Below are 20,678 nucleotides of genomic sequence, written 5' to 3'. Positions count from 1 at the left end.
CCCCCTACTGTGGCCCTACCCTACCCCCGGGGACCATGATTTGAACAAACTAAAATCTACACTACCTGAGGATGCTTCCATTTTAATTTGAGCTTTCCTGGCGTCATACTTTTTGAGAAGAAAGTTTAAAGATTTTCTCAATATATTCCTATGTAAAACTTGATCCCCCTACTGTGGCCCTACCCTACCCCCGGGGACCATGATTTGAACAAACAAGAATATTCACTTCCTGAGGATGCTTCCATTTTAATTTGAGCTTTCCTGGCGTCATAGTTTTTGAGAAGAAAGTTTAAAGATTTTCTCTATATATTCCTATGTAAAACTTGATCCCCCTACTGTGGCCCTACCCTACCCCCGGGGACCATGATTTGAACAAACAAGAATATTCACTTCCTGAGGATGCTTCCATTTTAATTTGAGCTTTCCTGGCGTCATAGTTTTTGAGAAGAAAGTTTAAAGATTTCCTCTATATATTCCTATGTAAAACTTGATCGCCCTACTGTGGCCCTACCCTACCCCCGGGGACCATGATTTGAACAAACAAGAATATTCACTTCCTGAGAATGCTTCCATTTTAATTTGAGCTTTCCTGGCGTCATAGTTTTTGAGAAGAAAGTTTAAAGATTTTCTCCATATATTCCTATGTAAAACTTGATCCCCCTACTGTGGCCCAACCCTACCCCCGGGGACCATGATTTGAACAAACTAAAATCTACACTACCTGAGGATGCTTCCATTTTAATTTGAGCTTTCCTGGCGTCATAGTTTTTGAGAAGAAAGTTTAAAGATTTTCACTATATATTCCTATGTAAAACTTGATCCCCCTACTGTAGCCGTACCCTACCCCCTGGGACCATGATTTGAACAAACAAGAATATTCACTTCCTGAGGATGCTTCCATTTTAATTTGAGCTTTCCTGGCGTCATAGTTTTTGAGAAAAAAGTTTAAAAATTTTCTCTATATATTCCTATGTAAAACTTGATCCCCCTACTGTGGCCCTACCCTACCCCCGGGGACCATGATTTGAACAAACTAAAATCTACACTACCTGAGGATGCTTCCATTTTAATTTGAGCTTTCCTGGCGTCATACTTTTTGAGAAGAAAGTTTAAAGATTTTCTCAATATATTCCTATGTAAAACTTGATCCCCCTACTGTGGCCCTACCCTACCCCCGGGGACCATGATTTGAACAAACAAGAATATTCACTTCCTGAGGATGCTTCCATTTTAATTTGAGCTTTCCCGGCGTCATAGTTTTTGAGAAGAAAGTTTAAAGATTTTCTCTATATATTCCTATGTAAAACTTGATCCCCCTACTGTGGCCCTACCCTACCCCCGGGGACCATGATTTGAACAAACAAGAATATTCACTTCCTGAGGATGCTTCCATTTTAATTTGAGCTTTCCTGGCGTCATAGTTTTTGAGAAGAAAGTTTAAAGATTTCCTCTATATATTCCTATGTAAAACTTGATCGCCCTACTGTGGCCCTACCCTACCCCCGGGGACCATGATTTGAACAAACAAGAATATTCACTTCCTGAGAATGCTTCCATTTTAATTTGAGCTTTCCTGGCGTCATAGTTTTTGAGAAGAAAGTTTAAAGATTTTCTCCATATATTCCTATGTAAAACTTGATCCCCCTACTGTGGCCCAACCCTACCCCCGGGGACCATGATTTGAACAAACTAAAATCTACACTACCTGAGGATGCTTCCATTTTAATTTGAGCTTTCCTGGCGTCATAGTTTTTGAGAAGAAAGTTTAAAGATTTTCTCCATATATTCCTATGTAAAACTTGATCCCCCTACTGTGGCCCAACCCTACCCCCGGGGACCATGATTTGAACAAACTAAAATCTACACTACCTGAGGATGCTTCCATTTTAATTTGAGCTTTCCTGGCGTCATACTTTTTTTGAAGAAAGTTTAAAGATTTTCCCTATATATTCCTATGTAAAACTTGATCCCCCTACTGTGGCCCTACCCTACCCCCGGGGACCATGATTTGAACAAACTAAAATCTACACTACCTGAGGATGCTTCCATTTTAATTTGAGCTTTCCTGGCGTCATACTTTTTGAGAAGAAAGTTTAAAGATTTTCTCAATATATTCCTATGTAAAACTTGATCCCCCTACTGTGGCCCTACCCTACCCCCGGGGACCATGATTTGAACAAACAAGAATATGCACTTCCTGAGGATGCTTCCATTTTAATTTGAGCTTTCCTGGCGTCATAGTTTTTGAGAAGAAAGTTTAAAGATTTTCTCTATATATTCCTATGTAAAACTTGATCCCCCTACTGTTGCCCAACCCTACCCCCGGGGACCATGATTTGAACAAACTAAAATCTACACTAACTGAGGATGCTTCCATTTTAATTTGAGCTTTCCTGGCGTCATAGTTTTTGAGAAGAAAGTTTAAAGATTTCCTCTATATATTCCTATGAAAAAAACTTGATCCCCCTACTGGGCCTAACCCTACCCCCGGGGACCATGATTTGAACAAACTAAAATCTACACTACCTGAGGATGCTTCCATTTTAATTTGAGCTTTCCTGGCGTCATAGTTTTTGAGAAGAAAGTTTAAAGATTTTCTCTATATATTCCTATGTAAAACTTGATCCCCTTACTGTGGCCCAACCCTACCCCCGGGGACCATGATTTGAAAAAACTAAAATCTACACTACCTGAGGAAGCTTCCATTTTAATTTGAGCTTTCCTGGTGTCATAGTTTTTGAGAAGAAAGTTTAAAGATTTTCTCTATATAGTCCTATGTAAAACTTGATGTTTAAAATATATATAAAAAAAAAAGACAGTATTCTTCCGATTTCTCGGTATTAAAGACCAAAAATTTGAGTCTATTATTTTAAAATAGTAGTATAGATACAGTTGGAGGTGTTTGCGTACAAGATCGCCGGACCCAGAATGAAAATAAAAAAATAACGGGTATTATAATTATAATAGAAATGATCTGATTTAATAACACTAACCAATGGGAACAACAGCCAATGGAAATGTAAAGAAAGTGTTCACCAACTCAATCCATCTGTGCATAAGAACTAGCATACCTTAATTCATATATATGTTGATATATAGTAAACTGAAACTATAGTATGCATTTGAAAGTAACAAATAAATTATTGATTAATTTAAAATTTGTATGATGATCGACACTTTGTTATAGTCGACCTAATGAAGTATAATACTTCGTCAAGCTGTAAGGTAAATATTTACATCTATCTGAAAAATTCAAACATGTCTATGTGTTTTGATCATGCAACTGGGTATAGTCCACTAATGCATTTTCCATAGGCGGTAATGTTAACGTTCAGGTTCATAGCTCCAGCCCTAATTTTCGTTCAGTGAAAAGGAGCCTCTTGATTGACAGCTCATCAAATTGTTTCCCTACTGTTAAAATTTCGTGGTGTGAAGTGGTGTGAAGTCAGATTCGTTTTCCCGCAACTGCGTCTGTATTGAAAAACTCTGAAAATGAAAGTAAAAGTAGGGAATTTCACAGTTTTGGAAAGGGTGTACTTCAAACAATTTCAATAGTACAAAAACAAATTCGAAACAAAAAATACAGAGAAACTTCCAAAGAATCACCATTAAAACCAGTAAATGTTGCAGATGAAATCTATCAAGTTTTATGCTCACTCCAGACATCTGACTTCATCCAGCAAGTTATCTTTACAAACAGCAAGAGACCTATTGTAATACTTTACAAGATGGACCAAATGAAAGACCTGAAGGCTAACTGCATTGGTGGAGGAAGCATCATAGGTATAGACAAAACTTTCAATTTGGGCTCCTGCTTTGTTTCCACATTGACGTACACGCAAAAGGCTGTTATTCAAAGAGAAACCAGAGATCATCCAATAATGCTGGGACCTATGATGCTACATTTTGACAGTGACTACAACACATACTTCACTTTCCTTTCGCACATCAGACAGAAGATAGGAGATACAGACATCATAATTGGAAGTGACGAGGAGAAGGCGATCACCAAAGCCATTTCCAACACATTTCCAACTGCCACCCACCTCTTATGTACCAAACATATGAAAGACAATATACGCCAAAATCTACAGGACAAAATAGGATGCTCTAGGGAAGACCGCGAAAAAATAGTAAAGACTTATCTTTCTTCAAATGATAATTCAATATTGACACTTGCTTTTAAAATTGCAAATCCACTTTTCTGACATGTGTCAAGCATTTTGATTCAAAATGTCCCAATAAATATGTTTATTCACTCTGCAAGTATACAAACTATTTTGCCTAAAGGCAGTACTTTAATTGTTGTCCTACCAATTCTAAAAATAGTTGAAGGGATTTACCCAATATAAAACAGTCACTGTGGTTATTTACAATTCTAAGCTTATATATTCACTCTAGACACTATATAGAACCAGGATTCCAAATTTTAATCACACAAAAAAAAGAAATGTTTTCAAATACCATGAAAAAGGTAAAATAGAAAAGTATAGAAATTTCCCTATATCCATCAATGGATCCTATGACACCATAATGACGTCATAGTGATGAGTTGTTTTTACTCGTGTATGTGTAATATTTGCTGAACTTTAAGCCTACTTTCAGAAGAAATGAACCATGATTTAACCCATTAAAGATATGTCATAGGGAAAAGAAACTAGCTAATAAGGTTTTTTTTTCTCTTGTATATGGTTACCATGGTAACAAATTCAACCAAAATTAAAGAAAAACATATCCAATGAAAAAGAGTCTACAATTAACTAGAGTTCAAAATCTAGAAGAACAAAAAATACCCAATAATTCTGTGAAATATGTATAATCAATATATAGTTTCCCTATATTTAATATTCTAAATCATCTGCATGTCAAAGACTTGGTATATAGTTTTCGCAGGTTCCCTCTTTTAAATTTGGACAAGTGTAATTAAACATCATTGTTAAGAAAATAAATTTTACTTACATCAAGTGTGTCTCACTGTTGTGGGTCTTTGATGAAGTTCGACCAGGACCATTTCAAATCACATGGTATCTAAAATGAAAGGTTTTGAATTTAATTTTACATGTATCAAACAGACTATCCCCAACATTTGCAATTTCAAGCAGCCATATGTTTTAAACTCAGAGAGAGAGAGACAGAGGAGAGAGAAAGAGAGAGGGAGAGACAGACAAACAGACAGACAACTATACATATTCATGCACAACACATTTGTATAACCTAAAGATCAAACCCCCCCCCCCCTTTCAAACATTCAATATCAACCCTACCCAAAACAAAATATTCTACTGTTTCAATATATAAATAGATAAATACAATTGTTAATATCTACTAAAATGATTACAGATAATTTCATCAAATTTTGATTATGATTAACAAAGATAGGTTTTATGGATTAAATACTACGCAGCATGGTATTAGTAGGCCTTTACATGTTTAAATGTGCAAACGTACAACATTGCACGACAGACTTATTTACCCAAATTAATGCAAATCTATACGGAATAAGGAATATCATTCTTTGAGTATTATGACGTGATAATTTTGATCGGGGCATGATCAAATCCAATAAAGCCCGAAGGGCTTTATGATAGATTTGATCACGCCCTGACCGAAATTATCACCTCATAATATTTTAAGAATGATTCGTTATTACTTAATATATTTATAAAATTTTAAACCATTGTACAATTAAATATTTAAATGTAAATAAGCAAACCCGCAAGTGCCTCAATTTGGCTTTATGAGTTATATAGTACAAAATCAATACGTAGAGTTATCACAGGCAAAGACACTGGAAAATGTAAATATATAATCATAACAGGCTTGGGGTAATGCTAAATGTAATGGTAATGCATTGCAATGCACTACATGTCTTCAAAGTAATGCTAGTAATGTGTAATGCCACAAAATTAGCATTACAAGAAATGGTAATGTATAGTATTTCATTTCTTTCCAAAATTTAGTGTAATGCTGACATTACATGGCATTACTTTGCATTACTATGCTTATTTGTAAATGTTCACTTTAAAAAATGTGAAGCTTAAATGAATGGCTGAAACTGAATTTGAATAATTTTATTATAAAGAAGAAAGAAATAATTCTTGAAATAAAAATGTTTTAGATGTATTATTAAAAAAGATTTATAAAAATTCATTTTTAAATTGCTCATATTACTAGATATAACAACACAGTTTCTTAACATTTTTATGAGTGTTGTTATTTAGAGTTTTAAATCATTTAAACAATTTACTCCAAGTAGTTTGCACTTCAATAAAGATGTGTCAACAACACACTAGGCCCCCAGGATAACCTAAGTATCAAAACAATTTATTGTTATCAGAAGTGCTAAACACCCCAATCCCCTTCCCTACGCCATGTCCCAATAGAATAGAGGACAGACATGCACCTGGAATAAACTATCCATCCATGATGAAAATCAAAATCACTTCCAATATTATAACCCATTTGAAAATAATTTACTCACTCTCTCTCTCTCTCTCTCTCTCTGTTGTATGATATTATGCCCCAGTCACACATTCACGGATTAAATGCCGGATTAGCTATGGAAGCGATCCGGAATCATTTGTGGCGATATGTATTGACCCGTGGCTTTTCCGTTTTTTATCATATCCAAACGTAGCAATACTTGTACAGCTGCGACAATTTTTGAACATGTTCAAAATTCCACTACGGATGAAACCACCGTAGTACTTCCTTAGAAAATCTTACCAAAACGTTTTAGAACGCAGAAGTCTGTATAAATCCGTAGTAATTCGTATGTATCAATTTGTATACAGTCCGTAGTGTATCCGTACTAACTCCGTATCATTAGATTTTCCGGTGTCAACCGTGGAAAATATTCTGTAGTAGAACCTAGGAGTTGATCTGTGAATGTGTGACTGGGGCATTAACGATTATTTGATTTTCCGGTGTCAACTGTGGAGTTGATCCGTGAATGTGTGACTGGGGCATTAAGTACATTAGTTTGGACTGATAGAAAATACAAGATTAGAGTATTTTTTCTATTTTTGCACTTAATATATCCTAAGATAAAGATTGTCAAACAATCTTTCAGTCCCAGCTTCCACTGCTCCTGTAGACGTTTATTTAGTATAGCTGGGAAGATTTCAAACTAATAGGATGCAGTTAAAAGATGAAACCTTTGAAACTTTGATCATAAAGTGCAACAGCAATCTTTTGTGTTAAAGTGTCCTCAGCATAAAGAAACCCTCTGTTTATAAATTAATACAATACAATACAAGTGTCCAAAATTATAAAAATTTGTGTAATCTGGGGAAATATGTCTATTTAGCTTTTTAACAACGGCAACATTGTAATAAGACTGCTACCCCAAGAGGGGGATAAATCCTGCTCTTGGGACAGTCGGGTACGGGGATGACTACTACTTATCCCTAATTGCTGATTAGTAGTCAGCAAAAATAAATGAAGTCAACAAAAATCAAAGTTTTAAATTAATAACAAATTTATTTGCAACAGATGAATGTAGATGAGAAACTGGTACCTCCAGATGAACAAATCAATGAAACAAAAATTAACCATGAAAATATTACAAATTTCACTTTAGAGTTTAAATAAGAAACATGAACAAATTCCTACACGTTTTTATTCTAATTTATATCGGGCTCGAAATTCAAAATATTAACTAGTGGGTATTGTTTTTTTTACAAAAAAACACATGTCTCCCCTTCTCCCCAAGGATTGTTATATGGGGCAAATTTAACAATTGAATAAGAATGATGTCAGCTATATGTTACCCAGACCCAGACAAAATTAATTTGACCTTGAGTAAAACATGGTCAAGGTCATATATAAATCAATAGTACACCTACGTGTATTATTATTGTTCTTTGTTTAAAGTTTGAAGTACTTCTGTCAAAGTATATTCAGGAGTTGAACAATGAAGTTTTTTCTAATTTGACCTTGAAATAAAAATTCTAGGTCAAGGTCAAAAATTTTGGTAAGGTTCAACTAGGTTATATACCATCTATATCTGATACAAGTTAAAAGTGTGTATGTTAAAGGAGTCTTGTGTTATGGTCCGAACAATATTTTTTATGAAAAGCTTGACATTGAAGAGCAAAATAGGTAAAGATCAAAACTTTTGGTGACGTGCACTCCTTCTCATTACCATCTACCTATGTTCCAAGTTTGAAGTCTTAATGTCAAAGGGTATTAAAGTTATGATCCAGACAAAATTTTCTTATTTTTTTCTATTAATTTGACCTTGAGTAAAACAAGGTCAAGGTCAAATATTATTATTAAATAGTACACCTAAGTGTATTATTATTGTTCTTTGTTTAAAGTTTGAAGTCCTTCTGTCAAAGTATATTCAGAAGTTGAACAATGAAGTTTTTTCTAATATGACCTTGAAATAATAATTCTAGGTCAAGGTCAAAATTTTTGGTAAGGTTCAACTAGGTTATATACCATCTATCTATGATACAAGTTAAAAGTGTGTATGTTAAAGGAGTCTTGTGTTATGGTCCGAACAATATTTTTTATGAAAAGCTTGACATTGAAGAGCAAAATAGGTAAAGATCAAAACTTTTGGTGACGTGCACTCCTTCTCATTACCATCTACCTATGTTCCAAGTTTGAAGTCTTAATGTCAAAGGGTATTAAAGTTATGATCCAGACAAAATTTTCTTATTTTTTTCTAATTAATTTGACCTTGAGTAAAACAAGGTCAAGGTCAAATATTATTCAATAGTACACCTAAGTGTATTATTATTGTTCTTTGTTTAAAGTTTGAAGTCCTTCTGTCAAAGTATATTCAGAAGTTGAACAATGAAGTTTTTTCTAATATGACTTTGAAATAATAATTCTAGGTCAAGGTCAAAATTTTTTGTAAGGTTCAACTAGGTTATATACCATCTATCTATGATACAAGTTAAAAGTCTGTAAGTTAAAGGAGTCTTGTGTTATGGTCCGAACAATGTTTTTTATAAAAAGTTTGACCTTGAAAAAGAAAATAGGTCAAGGTCAAAACTTTTGGTGGCGTGCACTCCTTTTCAATACCATCTACCTATGTTCTAAGTTTGAAGTCTTAATGTCAAAGGGTATTTAACTTACGGCCTGGACAAATTTGGATGAAGAAGAAGAAGAATAAGAAGACTAGATTCGATCTCGTTGCGAGCAACGAGTGGGTCTTCCGTCCGATTTTTGAATAGATTAGATCAAACTTATGAATTCAAAGATAAAACTGTACATCTAAGCGAAAAACAGTAAAAAAAAAAAATTTCGGCACTCCGGGCTTGAACCCGGGTCGCCTGGGCCATGTCCACGACTATATCGACTGAGCTTTAAAACAAAATACATATTCTAAATCAGTAAGAGGGTCACTATAAGGTGTAAAAATTTCAAAGAAAAATATTCAAAAATAAAAAAGTCGAAAAATTCAATTTTTCAAAATTCCTTCCGGTGACGACCTGAAGTGACGGCAGACATTCTCTTGACCGAGGTGCGCCAGAAAAACGGTGGATCTATGATCTCTGAAAATTTCAGACCTATATCTTTACTCGTTTTTGAGAAACTTGACAGACAAAATTGACTTTAAAAAATCGTTTATTGATGATTACTTCCGACCGGAAGTGAATTTTGAAAAAATCTCACAGGGGATACAAACTTCATATGACGAGGCATCATCAGTGAAAATTTGAAGGAAATCGAATCAGCCATTTCTGAGAAATCGCCTGCACAAAATGTGTAAGGAAAAAAAGAATAATAACTAGATTCGATCTCGTTGCGAGCAACGAGTGGGTCTTCCGTCCAATTTTTGAATAGATAAGATTAAACTTATCAATTCAAAGATAAAATCGTAGATCTAAGCGAAAAAAAGAGAAAAAAAATTTGCGGCACTCGAGGCTTGAACCCGGGTCGCCTGGGCCATGTCCACGACTATAACGACTGAGCTACTCGGACTCCGCTTAAGAAATTTGACGCTTTATTTCTCGAGAATGCTTTGATCGATTTTAAAACTAATTACATATTCTTAATCAAGTAAAAGGGTCGCTATAAGGTGTAAAAATCTTAAAGAAAAATATTAAAAAATAAAAAAGTCGAAAAATTCAATTTTTCAAATTTCCTTCCGGTGACGACCGGAAGTGACGGCAGACCTTCTCTTGACCGAGGTACATTAGAAAAACGGTAAATCTATCATCTCTGAAAATTTCAGACCTATATCTTTACTCATTTTTGAGAAACTTGACAGACAAAATTGAAATTAAAAAATCGTTTATTGACGATAACTTCCGACCGGAAGTGAATTTTGAAAAAATCTCACGGGGGTACAAACTTCATATAACGAGGCATCATCAGTGAAAATTTGAAGGAAATCGAATCAGCCATTTCCGAGAAATCGCCTGCACAAAATGTGTAAGGAAAAAAAGAATAATAATAATAAAATTGAAAAAGAAACAATAGAATAATAGAAGGGTCTTCCGCTGAAGACGGAAGACCCTAATAATAAAATTGAAAAAGAAACAATAGAATAATAGAAGGGTCTTCCGCTGAAGACGGAAGACCCTAACTAGAGCAAAGCTCGTTGCAGAGCAACGAGTGGGTTTTCCTTTAATGTCGAAAGTAACGCTAGAAGTACCTCTAAGAAGCAGAGTTCTTAATCTAGTAACAAAAGTAACTCAAATACAAAAAGATAAAAAAAAATCGAATGATTCTTGGTATGACTTAACAAAACCCGAATGGTATTTAGTATGAATTAACAAAAAACCTTAACCATTTCAAGAACGACTTAACAAAAAATCCGAATGTGTTTAAGTACGACTTAAAAAATTGATATAAACTACATTTAAGGTACAAGTTAACTTTACCTTGAACTAATATCTATTACTAATATCTATTACTAACTTTTACTAATACTAATCTAATACTAATCCAGAATGCAAAATTAAAATTTCTGTAAAAATCAATTTTTTAATGCTTATATCCCAGTGGATTTCAGTTTTAAATTGAGGTTGATAAGCTCTTTCAGCATTTATGATTAATGACAAAATATTGCTCCGGAAAAAGTTAAGCTTTTGAGCCTTGCTAGCCCCTAACTTGAGGGACCAGTCATATTTTTGATATCAAATAAAAGGTCTCGTAAATATAAACATATTTTGTTCAACAAGTGTTCAAGAATTGTTGACCGTTCAAGTTATATCTGAAACACTGTGTTTTAGGGACCGAACCCTTAAACTCGGATGGCCTTAACAGGGCCACCAACCAAAAATTTTGTTTAAAACATAATTTTGAGCAACTTTTCCTCTTCATTGCTTTTCAAAGAGTTGACCTTTCGTACTGTGTGCTTGTTGCATCATCAATTGTCAGAAACTAATTGATGTATAGTTTTTCTTTATTATACCTCTGTGAATATTTTCTATGTAAAATTACAATGAACCAGACAACATTGAAATGGTGAACATTTCAAAGGGCCCCACTGATGTTATTTAAGAGAATTTTGCTTTGACCTTGACCTATAAATTGAATTTTTTCCAGCTGGCATAGAACTTCTAGATCAATTTCATTCCCCCTAACATACAGGCATTTTGTGCAATCTGACCAAGATTAAGCATATCTTGGAAATAATCTAGTCTAAAACTAATTTTAAAAAGATCTGCTATGACCTTCACATTGACTTGGTTCAAGGTCATTGTACGCCATTAACCAATTAGCTCTGTTTAGGTAAAATATTAGCCAAATAGGGGCTTAAAGTAGAGTATATGTGTGCTCTTAAAATATATGGATATTTGTGTGATCTGATATGACCTTGACACTTGATTACAAATATCATTCGAGGTCATTGCAAATCCTTTGATCAGAGGCATCATGTGAGTGAAGTATGAGCCTGATTGGAGCAAAGGGAGAGAAGATATACTCCGGACAAGGATTTTTTAAATATAATTCTGCTATGACCTTCACAGTTTACCTTGAAAATAGGTTCAAGGTCACTACACACCCTTTACTCAAAAGCTCTGCTTATGTGAAGCTCTGAAAAAAGGATTTTTGAATGATCCGATATGATCTTCACCATTTACCTAGAAATTTCATTCAAGGTCACTGCACATCATTTAACCATAGAGACACTCTGCGAGTATTAGCCAGATTGGACCAAGGGGAGAGAAGATATGCCCCAGACAGGATTATATATATATATAATTCTGCTATGACCTTAACCTTATACCTAAGAACATGGTTCAAGGTCACTGCACATCCTTTACACAAAGGAACCCTGTGGATGAGGTATGAGCCAGATTGGGCCAAGGGGAGAGAAGCTATGCTCCGGTCAAGCAATCTCGGATGGACAGACGGACATCAACTGATAACTAGAAGGCGCCCACATAAACATGCTTTTTTATCTAATTTGAAATATTATCCATGCTATATGCCCATGGTGAATAGTCATCAAAACCATTCATCAGCAGAATTCGATTTCCCTCCTTTTTAAACTAGGAACACCTCTGACCTAATCAGATCGCTGCATTAAATACAAAGTTTGATAACTCTAATTTGTTTATCATCAAGAAATTCGCTGACAAATAAAGTTTTCTTTGGTATAATAAAATACAAATTAACTGACTATTCGGACAATTGCAAGTTTATTGTCCCACTCCACAGCAACTATTTCCCTTGGCTTTGCTTTTGAAATAGTTGCTGTCTTGGGGGACAATAAACTTGCTATTGTCCTCATACCCAGTAAATAGGTATATAATATCCCATCCACCTACATTTTATGTTATATAACCTGTGTTTGTAACCTTCAATTTCACTGTGTAAAGTCAACACAACAGTCATAGCCGCAAGTTTCACAATTTATTTATTTACTGCTTCTCATGTACTTAAAATTAGGGGCCTTGATATTGCTTACCAATTCCAACAAGAGGGCCTTAATATTGCTTACCAATTCCAACAAGAGACATCCCTCTGACTAATGATAATCATTAAAATTCATTTCATGAATCTACGCAACACTGATAAACCTTCAAGTACAGTCACTCTCAATTTTACAAAAATATTGACCGTACTTTATTCGAAACTGTTCCTTGTACCTTTAACTTAATACACTAACATTTTATGAAAAGACGGTTTGTCTTAGAATAAGAAAGCTAATGCAATTCTGAGAAAAAGAATACCACATATTGCCAATTCCATTGAGGTTTAATAAAAATATGGCCATTTAAGTGAACCCACCATTTCCAATTTCCTTTAGTAAACACAGATTTATAGGGTTCTCCATAGTAAAACATCTTTACCTGACCTTTTAGAGGTCAATTGTTGATAAAAAGCTTCACATCACTTAGAAATGCCCTTACATGTATACCCCCCCCCCCATCTTTTGATTTTCACAAAAAGTAATGGTTTGAAATGTTTTACCTAATTTTATGAAACTTATGGCAATTTCCTTGAGTCATTTCTCACACATATTTGAAAACAATCATCAATGATTCTAAATTTTGATCTTTATTTGTTTATTTTATGATTTACACCATTTTAATTAACAAATAGACAGCTGTCCTGCTTGTGATTTCTTGTTTTTATGAAAAAAGTGAATATTTAGTGAATATCTAATCAATTTTGATTTCTAGTCTCCTTCTAACCATGCTAAAACAGTAATATACAACCTACAAGTTAGACATCTGCCTTAAATTAAAATAAAATTCAAACACCCAGGTAGCTGGAGACAGAGTTGATTTCCATGAAAAATGTTCAAAATTTGACGTTTTTCTCCTTTTTTATGCTTATATACCTTAGAAAGGTATAAATAGGTTGTTTCTTGTTCATTTCAAAAGTAATTATCATAGCAGATGTTATTTCAAAGTCAAATGTACAATTACATATCCTACATGTAATCTTAATGCAGACAATTGGATGGGGGGGGGTTGATTTTTCAGTTATGTAAACACATCTTAATATCTTTATGAAATAAAAAATAAAGGAAACATAATTGCATACTTTTATTGAAAAACAAATCTTCACAACAATTATGAATTTCTTTAAACAGCCTTAATTTTGTTTTTCATAATTTCTTATCAAACACAAACCACAACATGGGATGATGCTTTCATCAAGTTCCATTATTGTTCTTGCATTATCCGATTTAATTTGAATTACCGGTAAATAGTCTGTAGAACACAAGGAATATGCATGTGGATAGAGGTGACAGGTTAACCTCAAGCGCTGACCCACAACAATCAACAGGTAAAAGCCATGTGGTGCCATGTGGTAACAAGAGTCCGTTTTGAGCTGAAATAAAAAAAAGAATTAGCTGTGTTTACATACATGTACTAGTAATAGCTGTGTTTACAGTAACATATGCATAGTATTTCTGGAAAAAATACACTGACCATGCAGTGTAATAAGTATTACCGGTACATATCCCAATACATGACATAACATTTAGGCAGTACAAGATCAAAAATTTGCATATCAAGTCATAATATAATATTAAAAAAATTTCTTAGGTATAGACACTTATCAGATTGAGAGAGAGTTTGAGAGAGAAAGAGAGCTAGAGTTTATTTCTTGTAGTGCAACAGTCAAAAATTTCAATTCGAAAATTACAAAGGAATATTACCCATCTGAACAGCGTCAAAGTACATGTATGTATTTCTTTCTGGTATACCATGTTTTATCAATTCTACCGGTTTTTTTTTTTTTTGCAAATAAATTTGGCGAGGGTTTTGGTTTCTTTTCTTTTAAATTACATGTTTTAAAAACAAACTATGTGTAATAAGCATAAAACATGTATGAGTAAACTTAATAAAGAATTTTTAATAGATTATTTTTCACAGAATGTGTTACATTAAATGTATGTCAATCTTTATAAAAGTAGCGTATATTTCGTGCGTCATAAATTGGAAGTTTTAGTAAATATCATTTACTTGCATGGTAGCTATATACATGTCTAACCCAAATTTTCTTCATAAAGCTACTCCTGTATGTACCACATAATTATATGTTTTGTCACAAGTATACATTTTTAAAAAATACCCAAATTCCAACAGTTGAAAGTAACTCGATGAATTTTTCATTCTCTGATAAGTTCAGCTGTAAGCTGAATCCACTAATAAGAAAGTTTGTGGTTTAGGAGTGGGTAAAATTGTTTATGCATAATGTAGCTGACACTGACTTGAATGCGATGCTGTCAAGAACACCACACCAAATAATATCAAGAGACATAAATATTCACTTAAATGTATTGTGTTGTAAAGTAAACGTTTTAATACAATTATTGCATCTTGCAAAACATGTGCCCTTACCAAAATGAATTGTTTGCGGCAAATTTGCAGCAAACTTGCCGCAAATTTTCGGCAAACTGATTAGTTTACCAGAAAACTTTAGAACTTGTTTGCCGATCTTTGCCAGTAGTAGCAAACTTCTGGTAAACCTCTTTTATTTTGCCAGAAGTTTACTAGACACCCAATTATGTTTGCAGCTTCTTCGCCAGAAGTGGTAAACTTTTGGCAAACTCTTAAAAATTTGCCAGAAGTTTACCACAAACATTTCTTCTTTTTTCTCTGTTTTTCTTACTTCCTGAGCTTGCCAAAGCTTTACCAGAAATAAGAAAATAAGACTTATACAATTTCATACACATTCAGCACAACTTAAAGACTGTCAATTATAATGAATTGCTTTTATAATTTTGTATATTTGTATAGAGAAAAAATAAATCTAATTAATATTTTCGGAATTAAGTTTTATTCTAAGATAGTCTCGATAAAAATGTTTATTATTACGAAAATAAGATCAACTTTAATCGCATGATGCTTCATAATGACCCCCCCCCCCCCCCCCCCAGGTATTATGTGAACACCAACCTGTCTGTTCTTTTGTAATGATATATTCTTTTTTCCTACGTTCAAATATCAGTCAGCTTAGATTTGAGTATCTAAACCGCTTGATGTTGAATCATGTAGATTGAAGAATTTTCCGTAACGTTATGCTGTTCAGTGTTTGTTTCTACTTTTACTTTTGTTTCAATGTTAAGCTACGCGCGCGCTGATTGGTCGATCAATAGCTAGCCGCCAATTTTCACATTCGATGCTGCCATGTTGTCTGCCATCACCGAGATGATAAAATGAATGAAAATAAGGGAATAAGGCTGTGCACAAGGTAAAAGAAACAATGTCAATGGGGTGTTTACTTCTGGAAAATCCACGGCTAAACAGAGGACAAATATAAGTAAATGAATCGAGTCTCAACAGTCAACACCCAAGGCCACTGCATGCATCATCTGCATGATCATGAGCACGTTTTTGAAAAAGTAAGTGAAGTAATGAAAATATATTCGTTGAATGGCAGTTTAAACAGTTATTGGAATATAAAACGAAAGACTTTTACAATGAGTTTAACAGTATAAGGTCGTCCCTATGACAATGCAGGTGTCGAATCAAGCAGAAACGCTCGTTATTGACATCGCTGTGATGCATGAACAAATAATTTAAATTTGAAATTTATTTAAACAACGCCAAATTTAGGAAATTATCATTACATAGTGTATAAGTACATTTTATATGCTTTACATTTTTATTACCTAAATAAAAGAATTCATGTTCTACTCACAGAGTCGGAGTAAGAGTAGGCCTAGTGCAAATTTGTAGCTTTATATAGATTATTAGATTGAGTAAGTATATGATAGGCTAACTTGTTTTTCTTAGAAACTGCTTTAAATTTGAAAACAATTGTGCTTATATGAAATCCATTTATCTTCCCAATAGGTGTCTGCCCTGGTGACTGGGTTACACAGACCTAAAGAAAACCATGCATGAACTCGCTGATTTTATGATCAAATGATGCAACCAAAAAAGAGTGAAGACAGAATTTGTGTAAGACTTACGTAGAAAAGCATATAAACAACAGTGCCGAAGTCTGACCATTCTATTGTGGGCATCGGATATTTGTGTGATATTGTTTATGTGTGAAATTACATCGGAGAGCGCGTACAGGAGACTGTCATAAAAAAGACACCGAGAATGCCTTAAAGAATCCGTGATTAATTGTAACATGACCAGTGACCGTGCAGGGCTTAATTGTGAACTATATGGTTTGAACTTCGCTCATTGTGAACTTTTGTACAAGTCCATCTGTGCATGCATGTTGTGATCAAACTGCATTCAAGTTTATCGAACTGCAGCAACAAATCATCACCTATCGGTTGAGTACTATTTGTCAAATTTCATTATGGTTTGTTCATCATTTTTGTGTTCATTTTTGAAATTTATAAAATGTTAATTACTTGTGTCCTTTATCTCTAATTTTGCTGCAACTGTTTAAGTTAAACATCTTTGTTAATCACCAGTAGAAGTTATTTGTTAATTGATTGAAAAGCATAGTACATGTATTAGTAACTCATAATTAAATGATTATTAGTGTTTATTAATTGTTTTTCTTATGTTGTATTATCTTAAAGTTGCTATGTTTATCTGTAAGCTTGCGGCAAATTTGCCGCAAACTGTTTGCCGGAAGCTAATTTGCATACAAATTCTGAACTTGCTGCAAATTTGCCGCAAACAGTCTGCCAGAAGCTAATTTGCATACGAATTCTGAACTTGCGGCAAATTTGCCGCAAACAGTTTCCCAGAAGCTAATTTGCATACGAATTCTGAACTTGCCGCAATTTTGCTGCAAACAGTTTGCCAGAAGCTAATTTGCATACGAATTCTGAACTTGCCGCAAATTTGCGGCAACTGTTTGTCGCAAATTTGCAACAAACTCTCTGCAAATTTGCGGCAACTGTTTGCCAGAGGCCTTATATTTTGGTAAGGGTGATGACTCTTATAATCATCTGTAATATATCTGATATATATGTACAAGATGGGAGAAATAATGACAAAACAGACTGGGATTCGAACCTTGCCCTCTGAATCTCTAGTCAAGTGCTCTACCAACTGAGCTACATGTATCTGGCACCGGTATTCAAACCAATCTGACCGTCACATTCCCCCCCCCCCCCCCCCTTAAATGATCTTCACCCTCAAAGATCACCCCTGGCTTTTCCCCTGGCAGGAGTTAACCTGTCAGTTCCAGGGGTTGGTTACAATACCAATATTGTATAGGGATGGAACGATCCACCGATGCACCACGGTATTTATTTTGACGATATTTGGATTGTTACATTTACCATTAATACATTATGATACCTATGCGAACTTTTTTTTATCTTCCAAAAATATCTGAGCGTCATATATCGGCTATTTTTAGTCTGCGCGCCTAATATGAAAGTACAAAGATGGCCGAAAACCCCGTAAAGTTGTCAAACCTGTTAGGAAGCTAAATCTGGAGTGTGGACAACTTTTGGATTACTTGTTAATGAAAAAGTAATGTATATGAGACTTAAGTAATTTGTAAATTGTGCAACGCTCATTTTAAATATATCAAAATAACTTTGGACATGCGGTAATACATCGACAGATTGAATAAATTTTTAACCCTTATTCATGTTTTCATTTAGTTGCAATGTATCATTATATGTATCGTATCGCATCTCATGTATCGTGATATGTACCGAATCGGCTAAGTACAGAATCGTCCAAGCCTTAATATTGTAACAGGATGGGAGAAATAATGAAGGACCAAACCAGGAATTAAACCTGGGCCCCCTGAATCTCTAGTCAGGTGCTCTACCAACTGAACACTGGTATTTAAACCGGTCTGACCGTCACATATATAAAAAGTTATTTTAAACAATGATGTTCAATAAAAAATAACACTTGCAACCTTCAGTTTTTGTCTGTAATTAATCAATATTGGCGTGCGATCAGTTATCGTTGAGAACCATTTTTCATCAGTGCATTGTTACGTCATTTTATCAACACATAAAATTATATACGAAAATATGATGTAACATTGCACCAGCCAGAAATGGTCCTCGACAGGAACTGCTGGCATGCCAGTACTGCCAGTAGTCAGATTAAAAAAAGAGAATATAAATGAAAAATTACATTTAAAACATTAACAAGGACAATTCAAGTACACATCAAAACTGCTAAACAAGAAAAATTATGTGAACTGGTAGAGTGGTACGCATAGTTCTAACTTGTAACCTACATGTACAAGTACATCTACCGGGTACCCGTTGGTCTGCTAAACCTCTCTAATGATACATTGATCGGCATCATAAAAATATTAAAGACTTTTTAGTCATGTTTTAACTCTGAAGTATACAATTTTATTTACTTGATGTTACATGTATGTCTACAGGGTATTTATGTCTACATTTGGAGTCTTCCGCACAAGAATATGATCATATGTTTCTAATTAGACCCTGCTTTGAATTTTGAGTTAAAAATTCACAATCTGATTTTTTTTTAAATAGATAAATTTGGTCATCCTTTCCAGTCACCCATGAACCTCAAGCAAGTCTAAACATCCAGTAAACAATGTAAAAATTACACGTTAGTAAACAAACACCCACACCATAACAAAAACATCTAACTCTGTAATTCTTATAAAATTCTTAACCCAGCAGATGTTAAATCATCAAGATATATTTGTAAATTCATACGTGATGCACATAACATAAGAAAATCTATGTACAGTACCAACTACATGTATATTTGTATATACTGTATGTATGACTTTCGCCACATGTGGATTTTCTCAATAAATTGAATTGAAATTTACACAAAATTCTGGTAAAAAGGATTCAAAGAAAAAAAAACAAGTGAAAGGTAAAACATTTGGGATTCAATTCTGTTAAAAGGATTTATATTGTCTGGACTAGAAAAATAACATACATCAGTGACAGTGTGCACTTACTTACATGTACATCTATAGACTAAATGTTAACCAGTTAACATGCTGACATTTTAACCACTATAGACAAGAAACTTTAAAAGAAATAAAAATCCTCACCTTCTTCAGTAACATCCACATAGATCACACACTTTAATGTCCATCTTTTCCCCTTTATTACTCGTAGCTTATCAACAGCTGATCAATGGAAACATAAACATCCGTCGACATGGTCGACAGAAGTGTGGCTGTCAGAATTTCCTCGTAAACGATTCACACGAGAATATATCCCTCCTTATTCAAATATGTAGTATTGTTCCCTGTGCATGTTCATATATTTCACAGTAACTTGAAAATGCATGTGTACAACGAAAGAATACACAACTTCTCTTCTGCATTACGGCTCTCTCATTTCTACAATGCCGTTCGTTACTGTTTACATTCGGCGCGTGCGCGCGGGTTACAAACAGGGGCGCCCCGACAAATAGTTGCACATAGAACGTTTAAATAATGTGTGTTCATTGAATTCATAAATGATATAGATGAAAAAAATGAAACTGAATCACAACAATTTATCTAAGACGCAACACAACGTAATGCAGTAAATGCCTGGGCCTTAAAGTGGCATTTGTTCGCTTGTGTGTCTATGTAGACATATTAACTCGTTCATGTACGATTCTCACATATTTGTTTTATGAAATTTGAAAAAAATAGGGCTCAGAACTTTTAAAATTTTATACCAAATGACATTATTTAATATATTAACAATAACTGAATTCATTTTTTTTTCATAAAATGATAACGATTTTTGCTATCAGAAAAATACATGTATGAGCTGCTGACCCCTAATTATAGGGGCCAGCCCTTTTTTCTTAATTTTAAATGAAAGCTCTCGTTATTCTAAACAACTTTTGTTCTATATGTATTAACAA

The 20,678-nt window shown here is 34.1% G+C and overlaps 1 long non-coding RNA gene across 1 annotated transcript; it reads right to left on the bottom strand.

Annotated features, from left to right (window-relative positions):
* Positions 1-2,125: 2,125 nt before the first annotated feature.
* LOC117685150 (uncharacterized) lies at positions 2,126-20,455 on the bottom strand. Its single transcript, XR_010714402.1, has 4 exons — positions 19,867-20,455; positions 14,125-14,256; positions 4,960-5,028; positions 2,126-3,486 (listed from the first exon to the last, which is right to left on the bottom strand). It is a non-coding gene; the product is annotated as an uncharacterized lncRNA (long non-coding RNA).
* Between the last annotated feature and the right edge of the window lie 223 nt (positions 20,456-20,678).

Source organism: Magallana gigas, chromosome 5, assembly GCF_963853765.1.
Source record: "Magallana gigas chromosome 5, xbMagGiga1.1, whole genome shotgun sequence".
Taxonomy (NCBI): Eukaryota; Metazoa; Mollusca; class Bivalvia; order Ostreida; family Ostreidae; genus Magallana; species Magallana gigas.
This window is presented reverse-complemented; position numbering and strand designations above follow the sequence as displayed.